Genomic DNA, 14,552 nt, shown 5'->3' with positions numbered 1-14,552 from the left:
TCAAGTCACCCCTCTGCACTTGTCTTGTGCCAGGCAATGGAGCGGCAGGTTATTTTTGCTGCTGCTGCTGTGCCTGGCATCAGTCTCCTGCAGGCACGAGACACGGAGGGGAGGAGAGCGGAGCGCTGCCAAAATCAGCAAGAAAGGCGGAAAGAAAGGGATTGGGGCTGCACGCTGTCTGCGGGTGGCAGTCAGGAAAGGCGGACAATAGACAATAGGTGCAGGAGTTGGCCATTCTGCCCTTCCAGCCTGCACCACCATTCAATATGATCATGGCTGATCATCCTTAATCAGTATCCTGTTCCTGCCTTATCTCCATAACCCTTGATTCCACTATCCTTGAGAGCTCTATCCAACTCTTTCTTAAATGAATCCAGAGACTGGGCCTCCACTGCCCTCTGGGGCAGAGCATTCCACACAGCCACCACTCTCTGGGTGAAGAAGTTTCTCCTCATCTCTGTCCTAAATGGTCTACCCCGTATTTTTAAGCTGTGTCCTCTGTTTCGGCGCTCACCCCGCAGCGGAAACATGTTGCCTGCCGCCAGAGTGTCCAATCCTTTGATCATCTTATATGTCTCAACCAGATCCCCTCTCAGTCTTCTAAACTCAAGGGTACACAAGCCCAGTCGCTCCAGTCTTTCAGTGTAAGGTAATCCCGCCATTCCAGGAATTGACCTCGTGAACCTACGCTGCATTCCCTCAATAGCCAGAATGTCTCTCCTCAAATTTGGAGACCAGAACTGCACACAGTACTCCAGGTGTGGTCTCACCAGGGCCCTGTACAGCTGCAGAAGGACCTCTTTGCTTCTATACTCAATCCCTCTTGTTATGAAGGCCAGCATGCTATTAGCCTTCTTCACTACCTGCTGTACCTGCATGCTTACCTTCATTGAGTGGTGTACAAGAACCCCCAGATCTCTCTGTACTGCCCCTTTACCTAAATTGATTCCACTTAGGTGGTAATCTGCCTTCCTGTTCTTGCCACCAAAGTGGATAAGGATCCATTTATCCACGTGAAAGTGCATCTGCCATGCATCTGAGCACTCACCTAACTTGTCCAGGTCACCCTGTAATCTCCTAAGATCCTCATCACATTTCACCCTGCCACCCAGCTGATGAAATTTGCGAATGTTATTGCTAATACCATCTTGTATATCCTGAAGATAGATTGTAAAAAGCTGCGGTCCCAGTACTGATCCGTGCGGTACCCCACTGGTCAGTGCCTGGCATTCCGAAATGGAGGGGTGGAGGAGTGTGGAAGGATGAGAGAATGCAGGCTGCGGCCCTATGAAGCAGGGGGAGGGCTTGCAGTTGGCCTGTGTGGGGATGTGGGAGACTACAGGAGCCTGGTGGGCAAGGGCTGGCTGAAAGGCAGCTGGAGGGACGGAGGGAGGGAAGCACGCACGGAGGAGGAAGAGCAAAGAGAAAAGAGAAAAAAAAGCCAAAGGGGATAAAGAGAAAGAGCAAGAAAGAAAATGTGGCTGGCCAGCACGCCTTGAAGTAGGGAGAAAAGGCAGGGGCCAGCGCCTACGGCCATACTAGTCTGAAAACGCCCGATCTTGTCTGATCTCGGAAGCTAAGCAGACTCAGGCCTGGTTAGTACTTGGATGGGAGACCGCCTGGGAGTACCAGGTGCAGTAGGCTTTTTCCGCCAGCAGTGGCTGCTCAAGTCACCCCTCTGCACTTGTCTTGTGCCAGGCAATGGAGCGGCAGGTTATTTTTGCTGCTGCTGCTGTGCCTGGCATCAGTCTCCTGCAGGCACGAGACACGGAGGGGAGGAGAGCGGAGCGCTGCCAAAATCAGCAAGAAAGGCGGAAAGAAAGGGATTGGGGCTGCACGCTGTCTGCGGGTGGCAGTCAGGAAAGGCGGACAATAGACAATAGGTGCAGGAGTTGGCCATTCTGCCCTTCCAGCCTGCACCACCATTCAATATGATCATGGCTGATCATCCTTAATCAGTATCCTGTTCCTGCCTTATCTCCATAACCCTTGATTCCACTATCCTTGAGAGCTCTATCCAACTCTTTCTTAAATGAATCCAGAGACTGGGCCTCCACTGCCCTCTGGGGCAGAGCATTCCACACAGCCACCACTCTCTGGGTGAAGAAGTTTCTCCTCATCTCTGTCCTAAATGGTCTACCCCGTATTTTTAAGCTGTGTCCTCTGTTTCGGCACTCACCCCGCAGCGGAAACATGTTGCCTGCCGCCAGAGTGTCCAATCCTTTGATCATCTTATATGTCTCAACCAGATCCCCTCTCAGTCTTCTAAACTCAAGGGTACACAAGCCCAGTCGCTCCAGTCTTTCAGTGTAAGGTAATCCCGCCATTCCAGGAATTGACCTCGTGAACCTACGCTGCATTCCCTCAATAGCCAGAATGTCTCTCCTCAAATTTGGAGACCAGAACTGCACACAGTACTCCAGGTGTGGTCTCACCAGGGCCCTGTACAGCTGCAGAAGGACCTCTTTGCTTCTATACTCAATCCCTCTTGTTATGAAGGCCAGCATGCTATTAGCCTTCTTCACTACCTGCTGTACCTGCATGCTTACCTTCATTGAGTGGTGTACAAGAACCCCCAGATCTCTCTGTACTGCCCCTTTACCTAAATTGATTCCACTTAGGTGGTAATCTGCCTTCCTGTTCTTGCCACCAAAGTGGATAAGGATCCATTTATCCACGTGAAAGTGCATCTGCCATGCATCTGAGCACTCACCTAACTTGTCCAGGTCACCCTGTAATCTCCTAAGATCCTCATCACATTTCACCCTGCCACCCAGCTGATGAAATTTGCGAATGTTATTGCTAATACCATCTTGTATATCCTGAAGATAGATTGTAAAAAGCTGCAGTCCCAGTACTGATCCGTGCGGTACCCCACTGGTCAGTGCCCGGCATTCCGAAATGGAGGGGTGGAGGAGTGTGGAAGGATGAGAGAATGCAGGCTGCGGCCCTATGAAGCAGGGGGAGGGCTTGCAGTTGGCCTGTGTGGGGATGTGGGAGACTACAGGAGCCTGGTGGGCAAGGGCTGGCTGAAAGGCAGCTGGAGGGACGGAGGGAGGGAAGCACGCACGGAGGAGGAAGAGCAAAGAGAAAAGAGAAAAAAAAGCCAAAGGGGATAAAGAGAAAGAGCAAGAAAGAAAATGTGGCTGGCCAGCACGCCTTGAAGTAGGGAGAAAAGGCAGGGGCCAGCGCCTACGGCCATACTAGTCTGAAAACGCCCGATCTTGTCTGATCTCGGAAGCTAAGCAGACTCAGGCCTGGTTAGTACTTGGATGGGAGACCGCCTGGGAGTACCAGGTGCAGTAGGCTTTTTCCGCCAGCAGTGGCTGCTCAAGTCACCCCTCTGCACTTGTCTTGTGCCAGGCAATGGAGCGGCAGGTTATTTTTGCTGCTGCTGCTGTGCCTGGCATCAGTCTCCTGCAGGCACGAGACACGGAGGGGAGGAGAGCGGAGCGCTGCCAAAATCAGCAAGAAAGGCGGAAAGAAAGGGATTGGGGCTGCACGCTGTCTGCGGGTGGCAGTCAGGAAAGGCGGACAATAGACAATAGGTGCAGGAGTTGGCCATTCTGCCCTTCCAGCCTGCACCACCATTCAATATGATCATGGCTGATCATCCTTAATCAGTATCCTGTTCCTGCCTTATCTCCATAACCCTTGATTCCACTATCCTTGAGAGCTCTATCCAACTCTTTCTTAAATGAATCCAGAGACTGGGCCTCCACTGCCCTCTGGGGCAGAGCATTCCACACAGCCACCACTCTCTGGGTGAAGAAGTTTCTCCTCATCTCTGTCCTAAATGGTCTACCCCGTATTTTTAAGCTGTGTCCTCTGTTTCGGCGCTCACCCCGCAGCGGAAACATGTTGCCTGCCGCCAGAGTGTCCAATCCTTTGATCATCTTATATGTCTCAACCAGATCCCCTCTCAGTCTTCTAAACTCAAGGGTACACAAGCCCAGTCGCTCCAGTCTTTCAGTGTAAGGTAATCCCGCCATTCCAGGAATTGACCTCGTGAACCTACGCTGCATTCCCTCAATAGCCAGAATGTCTCTCCTCAAATTTGGAGACCAGAACTGCACACAGTACTCCAGGTGTGGTCTCACCAGGGCCCTGTACAGCTGCAGAAGGACCTCTTTGCTTCTATACTCAATCCCTCTTGTTATGAAGGCCAGCATGCTATTAGCCTTCTTCACTACCTGCTGTACCTGCATGCTTACCTTCATTGAGTGGTGTACAAGAACCCCCAGATCTCTCTGTACTGCCCCTTTACCTAAATTGATTCCACTTAGGTGGTAATCTGCCTTCCTGTTCTTGCCACCAAAGTGGATAAGGATCCATTTATCCACGTGAAAGTGCATCTGCCATGCATCTGAGCACTCACCTAACTTGTCCAGGTCACCCTGTAATCTCCTAAGATCCTCATCACATTTCACCCTGCCACCCAGCTGATGAAATTTGCGAATGTTATTGCTAATACCATCTTGTATATCCTGAAGATAGATTGTAAAAAGCTGCGGTCCCAGTACTGATCCGTGCGGTACCCCACTGGTCAGTGCCTGGCATTCCGAAATGGAGGGGTGGAGGAGTGTGGAAGGATGAGAGAATGCAGGCTGCGGCCCTATGAAGCAGGGGGAGGGCTTGCAGTTGGCCTGTGTGGGGATGTGGGAGACTACAGGAGCCTGGTGGGCAAGGGCTGGCTGAAAGGCAGCTGGAGGGACGGAGGGAGGGAAGCACGCACGGAGGAGGAAGAGCAAAGAGAAAAGAGAAAAAAAAGCCAAAGGGGATAAAGAGAAAGAGCAAGAAAGAAAATGTGGCTGGCCAGCACGCCTTGAAGTAGGGAGAAAAGGCAGGGGCCAGCGCCTACGGCCATACTAGTCGGAAAACACCCGATCTCGTCTGATCTCGGAAGCTAAGCAGACTCAGGCCTGGTTAGTACTTGGATGGGAGACCGCCTGGGAATACCAGGTGCAGTAGGCTTTTTCCGCCAGCAGTGGCTGCTCAAGTCACCCCTCTGCACTTGTCTTGTGCCAGGCAATGGAGCGGCAGGTTATTTTTGCTGCTGCTGCTGTGCCTGGCATCAGTCTCCTGCAGGCACGAGACACGGAGGGGAGGAGAGCGGAGCGCTGCCAAAATCAGCAAGAAAGGCGGAAAGAAAGGGATTGGGGCTGCACGCTGTCTGCGGGTGGCAGTCAGGAAAGGCGGACAATAGACAATAGGTGCAGGAGTTGGCCATTCTGCCCTTCCAGCCTGCACCACCATTCAATATGATCATGGCTGATCATCCTTAATCAGTATCCTGTTCCTGCCTTATCTCCATAACCCTTGATTCCACTATCCTTGAGAGCTCTATCCAACTCTTTCTTAAATGAATCCAGAGACTGGGCCTCCACTGCCCTCTGGGGCAGAGCATTCCACACAGCCACCACTCTCTGGGTGAAGAAGTTTCTCCTCATCTCTGTCCTAAATGGTCTACCCCGTATTTTTAAGCTGTGTCCTCTGTTTCGGCACTCACCCCGCAGCGGAAACATGTTGCCTGCCGCCAGAGTGTCCAATCCTTTGATCATCTTATATGTCTCAACCAGATCCCCTCTCAGTCTTCTAAACTCAAGGGTACACAAGCCCAGTCGCTCCAGTCTTTCAGTGTAAGGTAATCCCGCCATTCCAGGAATTGACCTCGTGAACCTACGCTGCATTCCCTCAATAGCCAGAATGTCTCTCCTCAAATTTGGAGACCAGAACTGCACACAGTACTCCAGGTGTGGTCTCACCAGGGCCCTGTACAGCTGCAGAAGGACCTCTTTGCTTCTATACTCAATCCCTCTTGTTATGAAGGCCAGCATGCTATTAGCCTTCTTCACTACCTGCTGTACCTGCATGCTTACCTTCATTGAGTGGTGTACAAGAACCCCCAGATCTCTCTGTACTGCCCCTTTACCTAAATTGATTCCACTTAGGTGGTAATCTGCCTTCCTGTTCTTGCCACCAAAGTGGATAAGGATCCATTTATCCACGTGAAAGTGCATCTGCCATGCATCTGAGTACTCACCTAACTTGTCCAGGTCACCCTGTAATCTCCTAACATCCTCATCACATTTCACCCTGCCACCCAGCTGATGAAATTTGCGAATGTTATTGCTAATACCATCTTGTATATCCTGAAGATAGATTGTAAAAAGCTGCGGTCCCAGTACTGATCCGTGCGGTACCCCACTGGTCAGTGCCCGGCATTCCGAAATGGAGGGGTGGAGGAGTGTGGAAGGATGAGAGAATGCAGGCTGCGGCCCTATGAAGCAGGGGGAGGGCTTGCAGTTGGCCTGTGTGGGGATGTGGGAGACTACAGGAGCCTGGTGGGCAAGGGCTGGCTGAAAGGCAGCTGGAGGGACGGAGGGAGGGAAGCACGCACGGAGGAGGAAGAGCAAAGAGAAAAGAGAAAAAAAAGCCAAAGGGGATAAAGAGAAAGAGCAAGAAAGAAAATGTGGCTGGCCAGCACGCCTTGAAGTAGGGAGAAAAGGCAGGGGCCAGCGCCTACGGCCATACTAGTCTGAAAACGTCTGATCTCGGAAGCTAAGCAGACTCAGGCCTGGTTAGTACTTGGATGGGAGACAGCCTGGGAATACCAGGTGCAGTAGGCTTTTTCCGCCAGCAGTGGCTGCTCAAGTCACCCCTCTGCACTTGTCTTGTGCCAGGCAATGGAGCGGCAGGTTATTTTTGCTGCTGCTGCTGTGCCTGGCATCAGTCTCCTGCAGGCACGAGACACGGAGGGGAGGAGAGCGGAGCGCTGCCAAAATCAGCAAGAAAGGCGGAAAGAAAGGGATTGGGGCTGCACGCTGTCTGCGGGTGGCAGTCAGGAAAGGCGGACAATAGACAATAGGTGCAGGAGTTGGCCATTCTGCCCTTCCAGCCTGCACCACCATTCAATATGATCATGGCTGATCATCCTTAATCAGTATCCTGTTCCTGCCTTATCTCCATAACCCTTGATTCCACTATCCTTGAGAGCTCTATCCAACTCTTTCTTAAATGAATCCAGAGACTGGGCCTCCACTGCCCTCTGGGGCAGAGCATTCCACACAGCCACCACTCTCTGGGTGAAGAAGTTTCTCCTCATCTCTGTCCTAAATGGTCTACCCCGTATTTTTAAGCTGTGTCCTCTGTTTCGGCACTCACCCCGCAGCGGAAACATGTTGCCTGCCGCCAGAGTGTCCAATCCTTTGATCATCTTATATGTCTCAACCAGATCCCCTCTCAGTCTTCTAAACTCAAGGGTACACAAGCCCAGTCGCTCCAGTCTTTCAGTGTAAGGTAATCCCGCCATTCCAGGAATTGACCTCGTGAACCTACGCTGCATTCCCTCAATAGCCAGAATGTCTCTCCTCAAATTTGGAGACCAGAACTGCACACAGTACTCCAGGTGTGGTCTCACCAGGGCCCTGTACAGCTGCAGAAGGACCTCTTTGCTTCTATACTCAATCCCTCTTGTTATGAAGGCCAGCATGCTATTAGCCTTCTTCACTACCTGCTGTACCTGCATGCTTACCTTCATTGAGTGGTGTACAAGAACCCCCAGATCTCTCTGTACTGCCCCTTTACCTAAATTGATTCCACTTAGGTGGTAATCTGCCTTCCTGTTCTTGCCACCAAAGTGGATAAGGATCCATTTATCCACGTGAAAGTGCATCTGCCATGCATCTGAGCACTCACCTAACTTGTCCAGGTCACCCTGTAATCTCCTAACATCCTCATCACATTTCACCCTGCCACCCAGCTGATGAAATTTGCGAATGTTATTGCTAATACCATCTTGTATATCCTGAAGATAGATTGTAAAAAGCTGCGGTCCCAGTACTGATCCGTGCGGTACCCCACTGGTCAGTGCCCGGCATTCCGAAATGGAGGGGTGGAGGAGTGTGGAAGGATGAGAGAATGCAGGCTGCGGCCCTATGAAGCAGGGGGAGGGCTTGCAGTTGGCCTGTGTGGGGATGTGGGAGACTACAGGAGCCTGGTGGGCAAGGGCTGGCCTGAAAGGCAGCTGGAGGGACGGAGGGAGGGAAGCACGCACGGAGGAGGAAGAGCAAAGAGAAAAGAGAAAAAAAAGCCAAAGGGGATAAAGAGAAAGAGCAAGAAAGAAAATGTGGCTGGCCAGCACGCCTTGAAGTAGGGAGAAAAGGCAGGGGCCAGCGCCTACGGCCATACTAGTCTGAAAACGCCCGATCTCGTCTGATCTCGGAAGCTAAGCAGACTCAGGCCTGGTTAGTACTTGGATGGGAGACCGCCTGGGAATACCAGGTGCAGTAGGCTTTTTCCGCCAGCAGTGGCTGCTCAAGTCACCCCTCTGCACTTGTCTTGTGCCAGGCAATGGAGCGGCAGGTTATTTTTGCTGCTGCTGCTGTGCCTGGCATCAGTCTCCTGCAGGCACGAGACACGGAGGGGAGGAGAGCGGAGCGCTGCCAAAATCAGCAAGAAAGGCGGAAAGAAAGGGATTGGGGCTGCACGCTGTCTGCGGGTGGCAGTCAGGAAAGGCGGACAATAGACAATAGGTGCAGGAGTTGGCCATTCTGCCCTTCCAGCCTGCACCACCATTCAATATGATCATGGCTGATCATCCTTAATCAGTATCCTGTTCCTGCCTTATCTCTATAACCCTTGATTCCACTATCCTTGAGAGCTCTATCCAACTCTTTCTTAAATGAATCCAGAGACTGGGCCTCCACTGCCCTCTGGGGCAGAGCATTCCACACAGCCACCACTCTCTGGGTGAAGAAGTTTCTCCTCATCTCTGTCCTAAATGGTCTACCCCGTATTTTTAAGCTGTGTCCTCTGTTTCGGCACTCACCCCGCAGCGGAAACATGTTGCCTGCCGCCAGAGTGTCCAATCCTTTGATCATCTTATATGTCTCAACCAGATCCCCTCTCAGTCTTCTAAACTCAAGGGTACACAAGCCCAGTCGCTCCAGTCTTTCAGTGTAAGGTAATCCCGCCATTCCAGGAATTGACCTCGTGAACCTACGCTGCATTCCCTCAATAGCCAGAATGTCTCTCCTCAAATTTGGAGACCAGAACTGCACACAGTACTCCAGGTGTGGTCTCACCAGGGCCCTGTACAGCTGCAGAAGGACCTCTTTGCTTCTATACTCAATCCCTCTTGTTATGAAGGCCAGCATGCTATTAGCCTTCTTCACTACCTGCTGTACCTGCATGCTTACCTTCATTGAGTGGTGTACAAGAACCCCCAGATCTCTCTGTACTGCCCCTTTACCTAAATTGATTCCACTTAGGTGGTAATCTGCCTTCCTGTTCTTGCCACCAAAGTGGATAAGGATCCATTTATCCACGTGAAAGTGCATCTGCCATGCATCTGAGCACTCACCTAACTTGTCCAGGTCACCCTGTAATCTCCTAAGATCCTCATCACATTTCACCCTGCCACCCAGCTGATGAAATTTGCGAATGTTATTGCTAATACCATCTTGTATATCCTGAAGATAGATTGTAAAAAGCTGCGGTCCCAGTACTGATCCGTGCGGTACCCCACTGGTCAGTGCCCGGCATTCCGAAATGGAGGGGTGGAGGAGTGTGGAAGGATGAGAGAATGCAGGCTGCGGCCCTATGAAGCAGGGGGAGGGCTTGCAGTTGGCCTGTGTGGGGATGTGGGAGACTACAGGAGCCTGGTGGGCAAGGGCTGGCCTGAAAGGCAGCTGGAGGGACGGAGGGAGGGAAGCACGCACGGAGGAGGAAGAGCAAAGAGAAAAGAGAAAAAAAAGCCAAAGGGGATAAAGAGAAAGAGCAAGAAAGAAAATGTGGCTGGCCAGCACGCCTTGAAGTAGGGAGAAAAGGCAGGGGCCAGCGCCTACGGCCATACTAGTCTGAAAACGCCCGATCTCGTCTGATCTCGGAAGCTAAGCAGACTCAGGCCTGGTTAGTACTTGGATGGGAGACCGCCTGGGAATACCAGGTGCAGTAGGCTTTTTCCGCCAGCAGTGGCTGCTCAAGTCACCCCTCTGCACTTGTCTTGTGCCAGGCAATGGAGCGGCAGGTTATTTTTGCTGCTGCTGCTGTGCCTGGCATCAGTCTCCTGCAGGCACGAGACACGGAGGGGAGGAGAGCGGAGCGCTGCCAAAATCAGCAAGAAAGGCGGAAAGAAAGGGATTGGGGCTGCACGCTGTCTGCGGGTGGCAGTCAGGAAAGGCGGACAATAGACAATAGGTGCAGGAGTTGGCCATTCTGCCCTTCCAGCCTGCACCACCATTCAATATGATCATGGCTGATCATCCTTAATCAGTATCCTGTTCCTGCCTTATCTCCATAACCCTTGATTCCACTATCCTTGAGAGCTCTATCCAACTCTTTCTTAAATGAATCCAGAGACTGGGCCTCCACTGCCCTCTGGGGCAGAGCATTCCACACAGCCACCACTCTCTGGGTGAAGAAGTTTCTCCTCATCTCTGTCCTAAATGGTCTACCCCGTATTTTTAAGCTGTGTCCTCTGTTTCGGCACTCACCCCGCAGCGGAAACATGTTGCCTGCCGCCAGAGTGTCCAATCCTTTGATCATCTTATATGTCTCAACCAGATCCCCTCTCAGTCTTCTAAACTCAAGGGTACACAAGCCCAGTCGCTCCAGTCTTTCAGTGTAAGGTAATCCCGCCATTCCAGGAATTGACCTCGTGAACCTACGCTGCATTCCCTCAATAGCCAGAATGTCTCTCCTCAAATTTGGAGACCAGAACTGCACACAGTACTCCAGGTGTGGTCTCACCAGGGCCCTGTACAGCTGCAGAAGGACCTCTTTGCTTCTATACTCAATCCCTCTTGTTATGAAGGCCAGCATGCTATTAGCCTTCTTCACTACCTGCTGTACCTGCATGCTTACCTTCATTGAGTGGTGTACAAGAACCCCCAGATCTCTCTGTACTGCCCCTTTACCTAAATTGATTCCACTTAGGTGGTAATCTGCCTTCCTGTTCTTGCCACCAAAGTGGATAAGGATCCATTTATCCACGTGAAAGTGCATCTGCCATGCATCTGAGCACTCACCTAACTTGTCCAGGTCACCCTGTAATCTCCTAAGATCCTCATCACATTTCACCCTGCCACCCAGCTGATGAAATTTGCGAATGTTATTGCTAATACCATCTTGTATATCCTGAAGATAGATTGTAAAAAGCTGCGGTCCCAGTACTGATCCGTGCGGTACCCCACTGGTCAGTGCCCGGCATTCCGAAATGGAGGGGTGGAGGAGTGTGGAAGGATGAGAGAATGCAGGCTGCGGCCCTATGAAGCAGGGGGAGGGCTTGCAGTTGGCCTGTGTGGGGATGTGGGAGACTACAGGAGCCTGGTGGGCAAGGGCTGGCCTGAAAGGCAGCTGGAGGGACGGAGGGAGGGAAGCACGCACGGAGGAGGAAGAGCAAAGAGAAAAGAGAAAAAAAAGCCAAAGGGGATAAAGAGAAAGAGCAAGAAAGAAAATGTGGCTGGCCAGCACGCCTTGAAGTAGGGAGAAAAGGCAGGGGCCAGCGCCTACGGCCATACTAGTCTGAAAACACCCGATCTCGTCTGATCTCGGAAGCTAAGCAGACTCAGGCCTGGTTAGTACTTGGATGGGAGACCGCCTGGGAATACCAGGTGCAGTAGGCTTTTTCCGCCAGCAGTGGCTGCTCAAGTCACCCCTCTGCACTTGTCTTGTGCCAGGCAATGGAGCGGCAGGTTATTTTTGCTGCTGCTGCTGTGCCTGGCATCAGTCTCCTGCAGGCACGAGACACGGAGGGGAGGAGAGCGGAGCGCTGCCAAAATCAGCAAGAAAGGCGGAAAGAAAGGGATTGGGGCTGCACGCTGTCTGCGGGTGGCAGTCAGGAAAGGCGGACAATAGACAATAGGTGCAGGAGTTGGCCATTCTGCCCTTCCAGCCTGCACCACCATTCAATATGATCATGGCTGATCATCCTTAATCAGTATCCTGTTCCTGCCTTATCTCCATAACCCTTGATTCCACTATCCTTGAGAGCTCTATCCAACTCTTTCTTAAATGAATCCAGAGACTGGGCCTCCACTGCCCTCTGGGGCAGAGCATTCCACACAGCCACCACTCTCTGGGTGAAGAAGTTTCTCCTCATCTCTGTCCTAAATGGTCTACCCCGTATTTTTAAGCTGTGTCCTCTGTTTCGGCACTCACCCCGCAGCGGAAACATGTTGCCTGCCGCCAGAGTGTCCAATCCTTTGATCATCTTATATGTCTCAACCAGATCCCCTCTCAGTCTTCTAAACTCAAGGGTACACAAGCCCAGTCGCTCCAGTCTTTCAGTGTAAGGTAATCCCGCCATTCCAGGAATTGACCTCGTGAACCTACGCTGCATTCCCTCAATAGCCAGAATGTCTCTCCTCAAATTTGGAGACCAGAACTGCACACAGTACTCCAGGTGTGGTCTCACCAGGGCCCTGTACAGCTGCAGAAGGACCTCTTTGCTTCTATACTCAATCCCTCTTGTTATGAAGGCCAGCATGCTATTAGCCTTCTTCACTACCTGCTGTACCTGCATGCTTACCTTCATTGAGTGGTGTACAAGAACCCCCAGATCTCTCTGTACTGCCCCTTTACCTAAATTGATTCCACTTAGGTGGTAATCTGCCTTCCTGTTCTTGCCACCAAAGTGGATAAGGATCCATTTATCCACGTGAAAGTGCATCTGCCATGCATCTGAGTACTCACCTAACTTGTCCAGGTCACCCTGTAATCTCCTAACATCCTCATCACATTTCACCCTGCCACCCAGCTGATGAAATTTGCGAATGTTATTGCTAATACCATCTTGTATATCCTGAAGATAGATTGTAAAAAGCTGCGGTCCCAGTACTGATCCGTGCGGTACCCCACTGGTCAGTGCCCGGCATTCCGAAATGGAGGGGTGGAGGAGTGTGGAAGGATGAGAGAATGCAGGCTGCGGCCCTATGAAGCAGGGGGAGGGCTTGCAGTTGGCCTGTGTGGGGATGTGGGAGACTACAGGAGCCTGGTGGGCAAGGGCTGGCTGAAAGGCAGCTGGAGGGACGGAGGGAGGGAAGCACGCACGGAGGAGGAAGAGCAAAGAGAAAAGAGAAAAAAAAGCCAAAGGGGATAAAGAGAAAGAGCAAGAAAGAAAATGTGGCTGGCCAGCACGCCTTGAAGTAGGGAGAAAAGGCAGGGGCCAGCGCCTACGGCCATACTAGTCTGAAAACGTCTGATCTCGGAAGCTAAGCAGACTCAGGCCTGGTTAGTACTTGGATGGGAGACCGCCTGGGAATACCAGGTGCAGTAGGCTTTTTCCGCCAGCAGTGGCTGCTCAAGTCACCCCTCTGCACTTGTCTTGTGCCAGGCAATGGAGCGGCAGGTTATTTTTGCTGCTGCTGCTGTGCCTGGCATCAGTCTCCTGCAGGCACGAGACACGGAGGGGAGGAGAGCGGAGCGCTGCCAAAATCAGCAAGAAAGGCGGAAAGAAAGGGATTGGGGCTGCACGCTGTCTGCGGGTGGCAGTCAGGAAAGGCGGACAATAGACAATAGGTGCAGGAGTTGGCCATTCTGCCCTTCCAGCCTGCACCACCATTCAATATGATCATGGCTGATCATCCTTAATCAGTATCCTGTTCCTGCCTTATCTCCATAACCCTTGATTCCACTATCCTTGAGAGCTCTATCCAACTCTTTCTTAAATGAATCCAGAGACTGGGCCTCCACTGCCCTCTGGGGCAGAGCATTCCACACAGCCACCACTCTCTGGGTGAAGAAGTTTCTCCTCATCTCTGTCCTAAATGGTCTACCCCGTATTTTTAAGCTGTGTCCTCTGTTTCGGCACTCACCCCGCAGCGGAAACATGTTGCCTGCCGCCAGAGTGTCCAATCCTTTGATCATCTTATATGTCTCAACCAGATCCCCTCTCAGTCTTCTAAACTCAAGGGTACACAAGCCCAGTCGCTCCAGTCTTTCAGTGTAAGGTAATCCCGCCATTCCAGGAATTGACCTCGTGAACCTACGCTGCATTCCCTCAATAGCCAGAATGTCTCTCCTCAAATTTGGAGACCAGAACTGCACACAGTACTCCAGGTGTGGTCTCACCAGGGCCCTGTACAGCTGCAGAAGGACCTCTTTGCTTCTATACTCAATCCCTCTTGTTATGAAGGCCAGCATGCTATTAGCCTTCTTCACTACCTGCTGTACCTGCATGCTTACCTTCATTGAGTGGTGTACAAGAACCCCCAGATCTCTCTGTACTGCCCCTTTACCTAAATTGATTCCACTTAGGTGGTAATCTGCCTTCCTGTTCTTGCCACCAAAGTGGATAAGGATCCATTTATCCACGTGAAAGTGCATCTGCCATGCATCTGAGCACTCACCTAACTTGTCCAGGTCACCCTGTAATCTCCTAACATCCTCATCACATTTCACCCTGCCACCCAGCTGATGAAATTTGCGAATGTTATTGCTAATACCATCTTGTATATCCTGAAGATAGATTGTAAAAAGCTGCGGTCCCAGTACTGATCCGTGCGGTACCCCACTGGTCAGTGCCCGGCATTCCGAAATGGAGGGGTGGA

General features: G+C 51.7%; 6 non-coding genes and 2 pseudogenes across 6 annotated transcripts; all 8 read left to right on the top strand.

The window, feature by feature from the left end:
- Positions 1-1,525: 1,525 nt before the first annotated feature.
- On the top strand, positions 1,526-1,644 carry LOC148151706 (5S ribosomal RNA). Its single transcript, XR_015755771.1, has one exon. It is a non-coding gene; the product is annotated as a 5S ribosomal RNA (ribosomal RNA).
- A 1,546-nt stretch (positions 1,645-3,190) lies between these two features.
- LOC148151705 (5S ribosomal RNA) lies at positions 3,191-3,309 on the top strand. The gene has a single exon (XR_015755770.1). It is a non-coding gene; the product is annotated as a 5S ribosomal RNA (ribosomal RNA).
- Positions 3,310-4,855: 1,546 nt separating this feature from the next.
- On the top strand, positions 4,856-4,974 carry LOC148151704 (5S ribosomal RNA). The gene has a single exon (XR_015756698.1). It is a non-coding gene; the product is annotated as a 5S ribosomal RNA (ribosomal RNA).
- Positions 4,975-6,520: 1,546 nt separating this feature from the next.
- LOC148151703 (5S ribosomal RNA) lies at positions 6,521-6,629 on the top strand (annotated as a pseudogene).
- A 1,547-nt stretch (positions 6,630-8,176) lies between these two features.
- Positions 8,177-8,295, top strand: LOC148151702 (5S ribosomal RNA). Its single transcript, XR_015756638.1, has one exon. It is a non-coding gene; the product is annotated as a 5S ribosomal RNA (ribosomal RNA).
- Positions 8,296-9,842: 1,547 nt separating this feature from the next.
- Positions 9,843-9,961, top strand: LOC148151701 (5S ribosomal RNA). Its single transcript, XR_015756637.1, has one exon. It is a non-coding gene; the product is annotated as a 5S ribosomal RNA (ribosomal RNA).
- Positions 9,962-11,508: 1,547 nt separating this feature from the next.
- On the top strand, positions 11,509-11,627 carry LOC148151700 (5S ribosomal RNA). Its single transcript, XR_015756409.1, has one exon. It is a non-coding gene; the product is annotated as a 5S ribosomal RNA (ribosomal RNA).
- A 1,546-nt stretch (positions 11,628-13,173) lies between these two features.
- On the top strand, positions 13,174-13,282 carry LOC148151699 (5S ribosomal RNA; annotated as a pseudogene).
- The last annotated feature ends 1,270 nt before the right edge of the window (positions 13,283-14,552 follow it).

This window comes from Chiloscyllium plagiosum, unplaced genomic scaffold, assembly GCF_037043375.1.
Source record: "Chiloscyllium plagiosum isolate Xiang-an unplaced genomic scaffold, Cpla_swu_hap1 HiC_scaffold_3, whole genome shotgun sequence".
Lineage (NCBI taxonomy): Eukaryota > Metazoa > Chordata > Chondrichthyes > Orectolobiformes > Hemiscylliidae > Chiloscyllium > Chiloscyllium plagiosum.
This window is presented reverse-complemented; position numbering and strand designations above follow the sequence as displayed.